Here is a 15903-nt window from a genome sequence, read left to right as displayed (position 1 = left end):
CTCTTCCTACTGTCTATGCTTTCAGCCTTTCCTGTGAGACCAGTTTTAGATTCCGATGCTTCACTTCAGGTTTACAGTATCCCTTGGACCTTCACATTGACGATGAAACACAGAATTTGCATCGGAATTAAATACAAAAGGCACAATGCTGACTTAAGTACAAGAAGACTGTCTCTTCATTGTGTCTATGATTTGAGCCTTATTTGTGAGACCAGTTTTAGATTCCGATGCTTCTCTTCATGTTTACTGTATCCTATTTACCTTCACATAGGCGATGAAACGCAGATATTGCATCGAAATTAATTAAAATAGCATAATGCCGACTTAAGTACAAGAAGACCGTCTCTTCTTACTGTCTATGTGTTTAGCCTTTCCTGTGAGACCAGTTTTAGAGTCCGATGCTTCGCTTCAGGTTTATTGTATCCCTTGGACCTTCACATTGACGATGAAGCACAGAAATTGCATCGGAATTAAATACAAAAGGCACAATGCCGACTTAAGTACAAGAAGACTGACTCTTCATAGTGTCTATGATTTGAGCCTTTCCTGTGAGACCAGTTTTAGATTCCGATGCTTCTCTTCAGGTTTACTGTATCCATTGAACCTTCACATTGACGATGAAACGCAGATATTGCATCGAAATTAAATAAGAGCATAATGCTGAGTTAAGTACAAGAAGACTGTCTCTTCTTACTGTCTATGTTTTGAGCCATTCCTGTGAGACCAGTTATAGATTACGATGCTTCACTTCAGGTTTACTGTACCCCTTGGACCTACAAATTGACGATGAAACAAAGAAATAGCATCGGAATTAAATACAAGAGGCACATTGCCGATTTAAGTACAAGAAGTCTGACTCTTTTTACTGTCAATGTTTTGAGTCTATCCTGTGAGACCAGCTTTAGATTCCGATTCGTCGCTTCAGGTTTACTGTATCCCTTGGAGCTTCACCTTGATGATGAAACACAGAAATTGCATCGAAACTAAATACAAAAGGCGCAATGCAGACTTAAGTACAAGGAGACTGACACTTCTTACTGAATATGTTTTTAGCCTTTCCTGTGAGACCCGTTTTAGATTCCGATGCTTCACTTCAGGTTTACCGTATCCCTTGGACCATCGCATTGACGATGAAACACAGAAATTGCATCAGTATTACGCACAAAAGCGCAATGCAGACTTAAGTACAAGAAGACTGACACTTCTTACTGTCTATGTTTGTAGCCTTTCCTGTGAGACCAGTTTTAGATTCCCATGCTTCACCACAGGTTTACTGTACCCTTGAACCTTCACATTGACGATAGAACACAGATATTGCATCGGAATTAAATACAAAAGGCACAATGCCGACGTAAGTGAAAGAAGAATGTCTCTTCTTACTGTGTATGTTTTGAGCCATTCCTGTGAGACCAGTTGTAGATTTCAATGCTTCACTTCAGGTTTACCGTATCCCTTGGACCTACACATTGACGAAGAAACAAAGAAATTGCACCGGAATTAAATACAAAAGGCACAATGCCGACTTTAGTACAAGAAGTCTGACTCTTCTTACTGTCTATGTTTTGAGCCTATCCTGTGAGACCGGTTTTAGATTCCGATCTTCAGTTTTAACTGCATCCCTTGCACCTTCACCTTGACGATGAAACACAGAAATTGCATCGGAATTAAATACAAAAAGACAATGCCGACTTAAGGACAACAAGATTGACTCTTCATACTGTCTATGTTTTGAGACTTTCCTGTGAGACCTGTTTTAGTTTCCAATGCTTCACTTAAAGTTTACTACATCCCTTGGACCTTCACATTGACCATGAAACACAGAAATTGCAACTGAATTAAATACAAAAGGCACAATGCCGACTTAAGTACAAGAAGACTTCCTCTTCATAGTGTCTATGATTAGAGCGTATCCTGTGAGACCAGTTTTAGATTCCGATGCATCACTACAGGTTTACCGTATCCGTTGGACCATCGCATTGCCGATGAAACACAGAAATTGCATTGGTATTGAGTACAAAATGCACAATGCCGACATAAGTACTAGAAGTCTGACTCTTTCTACTGACTATGGTTTAGCCTTTCCTGTGAGACCGGTTTTAGTATCCGATGCTTCACTTCACGTTTACAGTATCCCTTCGACCTTCACATCGACGTTGAAACAAGGAAATTACATCGGAAATAAATTTAAATGGCACAATGCTGACATCAGTACATGTAGACTGACTCTTCTTAGTGTCTATGTTTTGAGCCCGTCCAGTGAGACCAGTTTTAGATTCCGAGGCTTCACTATAGGTTTACTGTACCATTGGACCTTCACATTGACGATGAAACACAGATATTGCATCGGAATTAAATACAAAAGGCACAATGGCGAGTTAAGTACAAGAATAATGTCTCTTCCTACTGTCTATGTTTTGAGCCATTCATGTGAGACCAGTTGTAGATTCCGAGGCTTCTCTTCAGGTTTACTGTATCCCTTGGACCTACACATTGACGAAGAAACAAAGATATTGCACTGGAATTAAATACAAAAGGCACAATGCCGACTTTAGTACAAGAAGACTGACCCTCCTTGTTGTCTATGTTTTCAGCCTTTCCTGTGAGACCAGTTTAGATTCCGATACTTCAATTCAGGTTTACTGTATCCCTTGGATCATCACGTTGACCTTGAAACTCAGAAATTGCATCGGAATTAAATTCAAAAGGTACAATGCCAACTTAAGTGCAAGAAGAGTGACCCATCTTACTGTGTAACTTTTGAGCTTGTCCTGGGACACCAGTTTTAGATTCCGATGCATCACTTCATGTTTGATGTATCCCTTGGACCTTCACATTGTCGATGAAGCACAGAAATTGCATCGGAATTAAATACAAAAGGCACAATCCTGACTTAAGTACAAGAAGACTGACTCTCCTTAGTGCTATGATTTGAGCCTTTCCTGTGAGAGCAGTTTTAGATTCCGATGCTTGACTTCAGGTTTACTAAATCCCTTGGACCTTCACATTGACGATGAAACGCCAAAATTGCATGGAAATTAAATACAAAAGGCACAATGCCGACTTCCGTGCAAGACGACTGACTCTTCTTACTGTCTATGTTTTTAGCATTTCCTGTGAGACAAGTTTTAGATCCCAATGCTTCACTTCAGGTTTACTGTATGCCTTGGACCTTCACATTTACGATGAAACACAGAAATTGGATCATAAATAAATGAAAAAGGCAAAATGCCGACTTAAGTACAAGAAGACTGACTCATCTTCCTCTCTATGTTTTGAGCCTTTCCTAAGAGTCCTGATTTAGATTCCAATGCTTCACTTCATGTTTACTGTATCCCTTGGACCTTAACATTGACGATGAAACAAGGAAATTACATCGGAATTAAAGACAAAAGAGACAATGCCAACTTTAGTAAAGGTAGACTGACTCTTTTTACTGTCTAAGTTTTGAGCCTCTCCTGTGAGACCAGTTTTAGATTCCGATGCTTCACTTCACATTTACAGTATCCCTAGGACCTTAGCATTGACAATGAATCACAGATATTGCATCGGAAGTAAGTACAAAAGGCACAATGCTGACTTAAGTACAAGAAGAAAGTCGCTTCTTACTGTCTATGTTTTGAGCCATTCCTGTGAGACCAGTTGTAGATTACGATGCTTCACATCAGGTTTACTGTATCCCTTGGACTACCCATTGACGAAGAAACAAAGAAATTGCACCGGAATTAAATACAATAGGCACAATGCTGACTTTAGAACAAGAAGACTGACTCTTCTTACTGTCTAAGATTCCAGCCTATCCTGTGAGACCGGTTTTAGATTCCGATTCTTCGAGTTTACTGTATCCCTTGGACCTGCACATTGATGATGAAACACAGAAATTGCATCGGAATTAAATACAAAAAGGACAATGCCGACATAAGGACAACAAGACTGACTCTTCTCACTGTCTATGTTTTGAGCCTTTCCTGTGAGACCCGTTTTAGTTTCCGATGCTTCACGTCAGGTTTATTGCATCCCTTGGACCTTCACATTGACGATGAAACACAGAAATTGCATCTGAATTAAATACAAAAGGCACAATGCAGACTTAAAGACAATAGGACTGACCCTTCTTAGTGTTTATGTTTTCAGCCTTTCCTGTGAGACCAGTTCAGATTCCGATACTTCACTTCAGATTTACTGTATCCCTTGGACCTTCACAGTGACGATGAAACACAGAAATTGCATCGGAATTAAATTCAAAATTTACAATGCCAACTAAAGTGCAAGAAGAGTGACCCATCATACTGTGTAAATTTTGAGATTATCCTGTGAGATTAGTTTTAGATTCCGATGCTTCACTTTAGGTTTGCTGTATCCCCTGGACCTTCAAATTGTCGATGAAGCGCAGAAATTGCATCGGAATTAAATACAAAAGGCACAATGCCGACTTACGTACAAGACGACTGACTCTTCCTACTGTCTATATTTGTAGCCTTTCCTGTGAGACCAGTTGTAGATTCCGAAGCTTGACTTCAGGTTTACCGGATCCCTTGGACCTTCACATTGACGATAAAACGCCGATATTGCATGGAAATTAAATACAAAAGGCACAATGCCGACTTAAGTACAAGAAGAATGTTTCTTCTTACTGTCTATGTTTTGAGCCTATCCTGTGAGACCGGTTTTCGATTCCGATTCTTCAGGTTTACTGTATCCCTTGGACCTTCACCTTGACGATGAAACACAGAAATTGCATGGGAATTAAATACAAAAAGGACAATGCCGACTTAAGAACAAGAAGACTTATATTACTGTCTATGTTTTGAGCCTTTCCTGTGAGACCTGTTTTAGTTTATAATGCTTCACTTCAGGTTTACTGTATCCCTTGGACCTTCACATTGACGATGAAACGCTGAAATTGCATCTGAATTAAATAAAAATGGTAGAATGCAGACTTAAGTACAAGAAGGCTGACCCTTCTTAGTGTCTATGTTTTGAGCCTCCCTGTGAGACCAGTTTAGATTCCGATACTTCACTTTCGGTTCACTTTATGCCTTGGACCATCACGTTGACGATGAAACCCAGAAATTGCATCGGAATTAATTTCAAAAGTAAAATGCACACTTATGTGCAAGAAGAGTGACCCATCTTACTGTGTAACTTTTGAGCTTATCCTGTGAGACCAGTTTTAGATTCCGATGCTTCACTTCAGGTTTGCTGTATCCCCTGGACCTTCAAATTGTCGATGAAGCACAGAAATTGCATCGGAATTAAATACAAAAGGCACAATGCCGTCTTAACCCAGATAGTCCTGAATTATTTGTTTAAAAAAATTGATTTATATCTTATCTACATTCATTCACAAGGTTGTAAGAAAGAAAGTAAAATTAATTTTTAGTATTTATTTTTATTTAGTATTTGCATAAATGGGCTTCCTTCCAGAAGGACGTCAGGACAATAACGGAACATGTTTTTAAAGTATATGACATTGCACAATTAACTTGTTTTGGTTTTTTATACTTTGAAATAAACATAAATAAATTTGAATTATGGGGTAAAACAGCTAATAAATAAAAAAAACAAAGAAAATCAGCTATATACATATTTTATGCAAGAGTAGGATAAGACATAAAACAACAAACATGAAATGGTTCGTCACATTTTACGCACATAGTAGTAGTTTTTTTGTGTCAACTTCGACATTTCAGCTGCTTCTTCTTTTTTGTTATCTCGTCCTTTGGTAATTCAGCAACATAATGTTCTCTTCCATCAAATCGAGAATCTAGTTTTTCCCTCTTACTGGGACATCCTCTGCTGGTAGTGACTCCTTTGATACTTCCAAGAATTGCAGTGACAATTCGACGACGAAATGTCAGATGGTCTATGGGTTATTCGTTGTGCTTGTAAAGATCCCAGGCATTTTGCTCTGCAATATATATAAAATGTGCAATGATCGTGAAATACCACTTTTTCCCTCTTATAGAGCATCGATATAGGGATTCATTTTGGTCAGTTCGATCTATGTCTCCCATATGAGTATTGTAGGAGTGTAATAAGTTAGGTTGAAGTACGCTAATCCTTTTCTTTTGATCCCTGGAAAATCTTGCTACAGAGCGTAGTGGTTGCGCTCTGTCAAAGTTGGTGTCTACAGTAACACCATTGTTGTTATTCCAGCGTACAATGCAAATCCCGGATGCTGAGTCGGAACAAATTTCATATGATCCTCTATTTTCTTTTATCATTTTATCTACAAATGATAGAGTACGATTCTTAACTCTGTTTCCTCTTTTTGTTCCTGTTGCTTCCACGCCCCTCTCTTTTAGTTCATGTACCACAGTAGCATTGAGCCGATTTGGTGGTAATTTATCTACACTTGGATTTTCTTCAGCACACTAATCTTCATCTGTTACGTCATTGGTTGTATTTATAGGAGGGTGTAATGTTACATTCACACCAGTATTAGATATTTCCTCATCTTTTGATTCTAACATGTCCAACAGTTCCATAAGTGTACAACGTTTTCTGTGAATGCAAAATGACAACATATTACCCTGACGACCTTCTGGAAGGACGGTTGAAAACATTGAATTACAACTGACTAAAACTTTCAATCGTAATATGAGCCCATAAATAATGTAGATTAATTCTTTAAGATATTAAATGACAGGTTCCAGAATTATTGACGCAATATGAAAGAAAATATACATACCCATAGGTGAAAAGGTCAGTCAGATCGTCCATGGTAAAATGGGCCCTATTTTCAAGACACAGTTTCTCACTCACTATGAACGACAGCGTCAAACTGACTGTCACAGCGCGCAACTGACTCTGCCTACTTCATATAACAATGCGTCACAGTCCGTTGAAACAATGCATTATTCGCAAACATATATAATTTCAACAGTGAGTTACGTCAACCTTCCAGAAGGACGTAAAGGTTATCTGGGTTAAGTCGGCATTGTGCCTTTTCTATTCTATCCCGATGTAATTTCTGTGTTTCATGGTCAATGTGAAGGTCCAAGGGATACAGTAAACCTGCACTGGTGCATCGGAATCTAACACTGGTCTCCCAGGAGAGGCTCAAGGCACCAACTCTTAGAAGATTCACTCTTCTTGTACTTAAGTTGGCATTGTGCCTTTTGTATTGAATCCCGACGCAATTTCTGTGTTTCATGGTCAATGTGACGGTCCAAGGGATACAGTAAACCTGCACTGGTGCATCAGAATCTAATACTGGTCTCCCAAGAGCAGTTCAAAGCACAAACTCTTAGAAGATTCACTCTTCTTGTACTTAAGTCGGCATTGTCCCCTTTTGTATTCAATCCCGATGCAATTACTATGTTTCATGGTCAATGTGAAGGTCCAAGGGATCCAGTAAACCTGCACTGGTGCATCGGAATCTAATACTGGTCTCCCAGCAGCCGCTCAAAGCACAAACTCTTAGAAGATTCACTCTTCTTGTACTTATGTCGGCCTTGTCCCTTTTGTAGTCAATCCCGATGCAATTTCTGTGTTTCATGAACAATGTGAAGGTCCAAGGGATACAGTAAACCTGCACTGGTGCATCGTAATCTAATACTGGTCTCCCAGGAGCCGCACAAAGCACAAACTCTTAGAAGATTCACTCTTCTTGTACTTAAGTTGGCATTGTCCCATTCGTATTCAATCCCGATGCAATTTCTGTGTTTCATGGCCAATGTGAAGCTCCAAGGGATACAGCAAACCAGCACTGGTGCATCGGAATCTAATACTGGTCTCCCAGAAGACGCTCAAAGCACAAACTCTTACATGATTCACTCTTCTTGTACTTAAGTCGGCATTGTCCTTTGGTATTCAATCCCGCTGCTATTTCTGTGTTTCATGGTCTGTGTGAATGTCAAAGGGATACAGAAAACCTGCACTGGTTCGTCGGAATCTAATACTGGTCTCCCAGGAGCCGCTCAAACCATTAACTCTTAGAAGATTCACTCTTCTTGTACTTCAGTTGGCATTGTGCCTTTTGTATTCAATCCCGAAGCAATATCTGTGTTTCATGGTCAATGTGTGGGTCCAAGGGATACAGTAAACCTGCACTGGTGCATCGGAATCTAATACTGGTCCCCCAGGAGCCACTCAAAGCACAAACACTTAGAAGATTCACTCTTCTTGTACTTAAGTCGGCATTGTGCGTTTGTACTCAATCCAGATGCGATTTCTGTGTTTCATGGTCAAAGTGATGGTCCAAGGGATACAGTAAACCTGCACTGGTGTATCAGAATCTAATACTGGTCTCCCAGGAGACGTTCAAAGCACGAACTCTTTGAAGATTCACTCTTCTTGTACTTACGTCAGCATTGTGCATTTGGTATTCAATTCCGAAGTAATTTCTGTGTTTCATGGTCAATATGTAGGTCCAAGGGATACAGTAAACCTGCACTGGTGCATCGGAATCTAATACTGGCCTCCCAGGAGCCGCTAAAAGCACAAACTCCTACAAGATTCACTCTTTTTGTACTTAAGTCGGCATTGCCCATTTTGTATTCAATCCCGATGTAATTTCTGTGTCTCATGGTCAATGTGAAGGTCGAAGGGATACAGTAAACCTGCACTGGTGCATCGGAATCTAATACTGGTGTCCCAGGAGACGCTCATAGCACAAACTCTTAGAAGAATCCCTCTTATTGTACTTAAGTCGGCATTGTGCCTTTTGCATTCAATCCCGAAGCAATTTCTGTGTTTCGTGGTCAATGTGAAGATCCAAGGGATACAGTAAACCTGCTCTATTGCATCGGAATCTAATACTGGCTCTCAGGAGCCGCTCAAAGCACAAACTCTTAGAACATTCAGTCTTCTTGTACTTAAGTCGGCATCGTGCCTTTTGTATTCAATCCCGATGCAATTTCTGTGTTTCATGGTCAATGTGAAGGTCCAAGGGATACAGTAAACCTGCACTGGTGCATCGGAATCTAATACTGGTCTCCCAGGAGTCGCTCAAAGCATAAACACTTAGAAGATTCACTCTTCCTGTACTTAAGTCGGCAATGTGCATTTTGTAATCAACCCTAATTTAATTTCTGTGTTTCATGGTCAATGTGAAGGTCCAAGGAAATCAGTAAACCTGCACTGGTGCATCGGAACCTAATACTGGTCACGCAGGTGACGCCTGAAGCACAAACTCTCCGATGATTACCTATTATTGTACATATGTCGGCACTGTGCCTTTTGCATTGATTCCCGAAGCAATTTCTGTGTTTCATGGTCAATGTGAAGGTCGAAGGGATACAGTAAACCTGAACTGGTGCATCGGAATATAATACTGGTCTCCCAGGAGCTGCTCAAAACACAAACTCTTAGAAAATACACTCTTCTTGTACTTAAGTCGGCAATGGGCCATTTGTATAAAATCCCGATACAATTTCTGTGTTTCATGGTCAATGTGAATGTCGAAGGGATACAGTAAACATGTACTGGTGCATCGGAATCTGATACTGGTCTCCCAGGAGCTGGTCAAAACAACTTCTTAGAAGATTCACTCTTCTTGTACTTAAGTCAGCATTGTGCCATTTGTATTAAATCCCGATACTATTTCTATGTTTCATGGTCAATGTGAAGGTCGAAGGGATAAAGTAAACCTGCACTGGTGCATCGGAATCTAATACTGGTCTCGCAGGAGGTGCTCAAAGCACCATCTCTTAGAAGACTCACTCTTCCTGTACATAAGGCGGCATTGTCCCTTTTGTATTAAATCCCGATGCAATTTCTGTGTTTCATGGTCAATGTGAAGGTCCAAGGAATACAGTAAACCTGCACTGGTGCATCGGAATCTAATACTTGTCTCCTAGGAGACTCACAAACAACAAACTCTTTGAAGATTCACTCTCCTTGTACAATAGTCAGCATTGTGCCTTTTGTATTCAATCCCGAAGCAATTTCAGGGTTTCGTGGGCAATGTGAAGGTCCAAGGGGAACAGTAAATCTGCACTGGTGCATCGGAAATTAATAGTGGTCGCCCAGGAGCCGCTCAGAGCACAAACTCGTAGAAGATTCACTCTTCTTGTACTTAAGTCGGCATTATGCCTTTTGCATTGAATCCCGAAGCAATTTCTGTGTTTTATGGGCAATGTGAAGCTTCAAGGAATTCGGTAAACCTGCACTGGTGCATCGGAATCTAATACTGGTCTCCCAGGAGCCGCTCAAAGCACAAACACTTAGATGATTTACTCTTCTTGTACTTAAGTCGGCATTGTGCATTTTATGTTCAAGCCCGATGCGATTTCTGTGATTCATGGTCAATGTGAAGGTCCAAGGGATACAGTAAACATGCAGTGGTGCATCGGAACCTAATACTGGTCACGCAGGAGACGCCTGAAGCACAGACTCTCCGAAGATTACCTATTATTGTACACACGTCGGCATTGTGCCTTTTGCATTGATTCCTGAAGCGATTTGTGTGATTCATGGTCAATGTGAAGGACGAAGGGATGCAGTAAACCTGTATTGGTGCATCGGAATCTAATACTGGTCTCCCAGGAGCTGGTCAAAACACAAACTCTTAGAAGATTCACTCTTCTTGTACTTAAGTCAGCATTATGCCATATGTATTAAATCCCGATACAACTTCTATGTTTCATGGTCAATGTGAAGGTCGAAGGAATACAGTAAACCTGTCCTGGTGCATCGGAATCCAATACTCGTCACCCAGGAGACGCTCAAATCACGATCTCTTAGAAGACTCACTCTTCCTGTACATAAGTTTGCATTGTCCCTTTTGTATTCAATCCCGATGCAATTTCTGTGTTTCATGGTCAATGTGAAGGTCCAAGGGATACAGTAAACCTGCACTGGTGCATCAGAATCTAATACTGGTCTCCCAGGAGACGCTCAAAGCACAAACTCTTAGAAGATAACCTATTATTGTACATATGTCGGCATTGTGCCTTTTGCATTGAATCCCGAAGCAATTTCTGTATATCATGGTCAATGTGAAGGACCAAGGGATACAGTAACCCTGCACTGGCGCATCGGAATCTAATACTGGTCTCCCAGGTGACGCTCAAACCACAAAATCATAGAAGATTCACTCTTCCTGTACTATAACTCACCATGTGCCATTTGTATCCATTCCCGATGCAATTTCTGTGTTTCATGGTCAACGTGAAGATCCAACGGATACAGTAAACCTGCAGTGGTGCATCAGAATCTAATGCTTGTCTCCCAGGAGACTCACAAACCACAAACTCTTTGAAGATTCACTCTCCTTGTACTATAGTCAGCATTGTGCCTTTTGTATTCAATCCCGAAGCAATTTCAGGGTTTCATGGGCAATGTGAAGGTCCAAGGGAAACAGTAAACCTGCACTGGTGCATCGGAAATTAATAGTGGTCGCCCTGGAGCCGCTCAGAGCACAAACTCGTAGAAGATTCACTCTTCTTGTACTTAAGTCGCCATTGTGCCTTTTGCATTGAATCCCGAAGCAATTTCTGTGTTTTATGGTCAATGTGAAGCTCCAAGGAATTCGGTAAACCTGCACTGGTGCATCGGAATCTAATACTGGTGTCCCAGGAGCCGCTCAAAGCACAAACACTTAGATGATTTACTCTTCTTGTACTTAAGTCGGCATTGTGTATTTTGTATTCAAGCCCGATGTGATTTCTGTGATTTATGGTCAATGTGAAGGTCCAAGGGATACAGTAAATCTGCACTGGTGCATCGGAATGTAATACTGGTCTCCCAGGAGACGCTCAAAACACAAACGCTTAGAAGACTCACTCTTCCTGTACATAAGTTTGCATTGTCCCTTTTGTATTCAATCCCGATGCAATTTCTGTGTTTCATTGTCAATGTGAAGGTCCAAGGGATACAGTAAACCTGCACTGGTGCATCAGAATCTAATACTGGTCTCCCAGGAGACGCTCAAAGCACAAACTCTTAGAAGATTACCTATTATTGTACATATATGGGCATTGTGCCATTTGCATTGAATCCCGAAGCAATTTCTGTATTTCATGGTCAATGTGTAGGTTCACGGGATACCGTAAACCTGGACTGGTGCATCGGAATTTAATACTGGTCTCGCAGGTGACGCTCGAAACACAAACTCTTAGAAGAATCAGTCTTCATGTACTTAAGTCGACATTATGCCATTAGTATTCAATCTCGAAGCAATTTCTGTATTTCATGGTCAATGTGAAGGGCCAAGGGATATAGTAAACCTGCACTGGCGCGTCGGAATCTAATACTGGTGTCCCAGGAGACGCTCAAACCACAAACTCTTAGAAGATTCACTCTACTTGTACATGAGTTGGCATTGCCCCTTTGTACTCAATCAAGATGCAAATTCTGTGTTTCATGGTGAATGGGAAGTTCCAAGTGATACAGTAAACCTGCGCTGGTGCATCGGAATCTATTACTGGTCTCCCAGGAGCCGCTCAAAGCACAAACTCATAGAAGATTCACTCTTCCTGTACCATAAGTCACCATGTGCCATTTGAATTCAATCCCGATGCGATTTCTGTATTTCATGGTCAATGTGAAGGTCCAAGGGATACAGTAAACTTGCAGTGGTGCATCAGAATCTAATACTTGTCTCCCAGGAGACTCACAAACCACAAACTCTTTGAAGATTCACTCTCCTTGTACTATAGCCAGCGTTGTGCCTGTTGTATTAAATCCCGAAGCAATATCAGGCTTTCATGGGCAATGTGAAGGTCCAAGGGATACAGTAAACCTGCACTGGTGCATCGGAATCTAATACTGGTCTCCCAGGGAACGCTCAAAGCACAAACTCGTAGAAGATTCACTCTTCTTGTACTGAAGTCGGGATTGTGCCTTTTGTATTCGATCCCGATGTAATTTCTGTGTTGCATAGTCAATGTGAAGGTCCAAGGAATTCAGTAAACCTGCACTGGTGCATCGGAATCTAATACTGGTCTCCCAGGAGACGCTCAAACCACAAACTCGTAGAAGATTCACTCTTCTCGTACTTAAGTCGACATTGTGCCTTTTGTATTGATTCCCGAAGCAATTTCTGTATTTCATGGACAATGTGACGATCCATGGGATACAGTAAACCTGCACTGGTTCATCGGAATCTAATACTGGTCTCCCAGGAGACGCTCAAACCACAGACTCTTAGAAGATTCACTCTTCTTGTACTTAAGTCAGCATTTTGCCTTTGTATTCAATCCCGAAGCAATTTCAGTGATTCATGGTCAATGTGAAAGTCCAAGGGATACTGTAAACCTGCACTGGTTCATTGGAATCTAATACTGGTCTTCCAGGAGACGCTCAAACCACAAACTCTTAGAAGATTCACTCTACTTGAACATGAGTTGGCATTGCCCCCTTGTATTTAATCAAGAAGCAATTTCTGTGTCTCATGGTGAATGTGAAGTTCCAAGGGATCCAGTAAACCTGCACTGGTGCATCAGAATCTAATACTGGTCTCCGAGGAGCCGCTCAAAGCACTAACTCCTAGAAGATTCACTCTTCGTGTACTTTAGGCAGCATAGTGCTATTTGAAATCAATCCTGAAGCAATTTCAGTGATTCGTGGTCAATGTGAAGGTCCAAGGGATACTGTAAACCTACACTGGTGCATCGGAAATTAATACTGGTCATCCAGGGGCTGCTCAAAGCACAAACTCTTAGAAGATTCACTCTTCTTGTACTTAGGTGTGCATTGTGCCTTTTGTAAATACTCCTGATGCAATTTCTGTGATTCATGGTCAAGGTGAAGGTCCAAGGGATACAGTAAACCTGCAGTGGTGCATCAGAATCCAATACTTGTCTCCCAGGAGAAGCACAAACCACAAACTCTTTGATGATTCACTCTTCTTGTACTATAGTCAGCATTGTGCCTTTACTATTTAGTCCCGAAGCAATGTCAGGGTTTCATGGTCAATGTGAAGGTTGAAGGTATGCAGTACACCTTCAGTGGTCCATCGGAAATTAATACTGGCCGCCCAGGAGCCGCTAAAATCACAAACTCTAAGAAGATTCTCTCTTCTTGTACTAAGGTGTGCATTGTGCCTTTTGTAAATACTCCTGATGCGATATCTGTGATTCATGGTCAATGTGAAGGTCCAAGGGATACAGTAAATCTGCACTGGTGCATCGGAATGTAATACTGGTCTCCCAGGAGACGCTCAAAACACAAACGCTTAGAAGATTCACTCTTCTTGTACTTATGTCAGCATTGTGCCTTTTGTATTTACTCCCAATGAAATTTCTGTGTTTCATGGTCAATGTGAAGGTCCAAGGGATACAGTGAACCTGCTTTGGTACATCGGAATCTAATACAGGTCTCCTAGGACTCGCTCAAATCACAAGCTCCTAGAGGATTCACTCTTCTTAAACTCACGTCGGCAATCTGCCTTTCCTATTCAATCCCGATGTAATTTCTCTGTTTCATGGTCAATGTGAGGGTCCAAGCGATACAGTAAAAATGCACTGATGCATCGGAATCTAAGACTGGTCTCCCAGGAGCCGCTCAAAGCACAAACTCCTAGAAGAATCACTCTTTTTGTACTTATGTCGGCATTGTGCCTTTTGTATTCAATCTCGATGTAATTTCTGTGTATCATGGTCAATGTGAAGGCCCAAGGGATACAGTAAACCTGCACTGGTGCATCGGAATCTAATACTGGTCTCCCAGGAGCCGCTCAAATCACAAACTCCTGGAGGATTCACTCGTCTTGTACTTAAGTCGGCATTGTGCCTTTTGTATTCAATCCCGATGTAATTTCATTGTTTCTTGGTCAATGTGAAGGACCGTCAGATACAGTAAACCGGCACCGGTGCATCGGAATCTAATACTCTCCTCCCAGGAGAGGCTCAAAGCACCATATCTTAGAAGATTCGCTTTCTTGTACTTAAGTTGGCATTGTGCTTTTTGTATTGAATCCCGATGCAATTTCTGTGTTTCATGGACAATCTGACGGCCAAGGGATACAGTAAACCTGCTCTGGTTCATCGGAATCTGATACTAGTCGCCCGGGATCCGCTCAAAGCACAAAGTCTTAGAAGATTCACTCTTCTTCTACCTAAGTCGGCCTTGTCCCTTTGTATTCAATCCCGATGCAATTTCTTTGTTTCATGGTCAATTTGAAGTTCCAAGGGATACAGTTAACCTGCACTGCTGCATCGGAAATTAATACTGGTCTCCCAGGAGCCGCTCAAAGCACAAACTCTTAGAGGATTCACTTTTTTTGTAATTGTGTTCGCATTGTGCCTGTTGTATTTACTCCCGATGCAATGTCTGTGTTTCATGGTCAATGTGAAGGTCCTAGGGATACAGTAAACCTGCACTGGTGCATCGGAATCTAAAACTGGTCTCCCAGGAGACGCTCAAAACACAAACTCTTAGAAGATTACCTATTATTGTACATACATCGGCATTGTGCCTTTTGCATTTAACGAGGCAATTTCTGTGTTTCATGGTCAATGTGAAGGTCCAAGGGAAACAGTAAACATGCACTGGTGCATCGGAATCTAATACTGGTCTCGCAGGTGACGCTCGAAACACAAACTCTTTGAAGAATCAGTCCTCTTGTACTTAAGTCTACATTGTGCCTTTAGCATTCAATCCCGATGCAATTTCTGTGTTTCATGGTCGATGTGAAGGGCCAAGGGATACAGTAAACCTGCACTGGCGCATCGGAATCTAATACTGGTCTCCCAGGAGACGCTCAAAGCACAAACACTTGGAAGGTTGACTCTTATTGTACTTAAGTCGGCATTAAGCCTTTTGTATTCAATCGCGAAGGAATATCTGTGTTTCATTGTCAATGCGAAGCTCCAAGGGATACAGTAAACCTGCACTGGTGCATCGGAATCTAATGCTGGTCTCCCAGGAGACGCTTAAACCACAAACTCTTAGAAGATTCACTCTACTTGTACATGAGTTGGCATTGCCCCTTTGTATTCAATCAAGATGCAATTT

This window comes from Schistocerca piceifrons, chromosome 1 (genome assembly GCF_021461385.2).
Source record: "Schistocerca piceifrons isolate TAMUIC-IGC-003096 chromosome 1, iqSchPice1.1, whole genome shotgun sequence".
Taxonomy (NCBI): Eukaryota; Metazoa; Arthropoda; class Insecta; order Orthoptera; family Acrididae; genus Schistocerca; species Schistocerca piceifrons.
Note: the sequence above shows the minus strand (reverse complement) of the source record.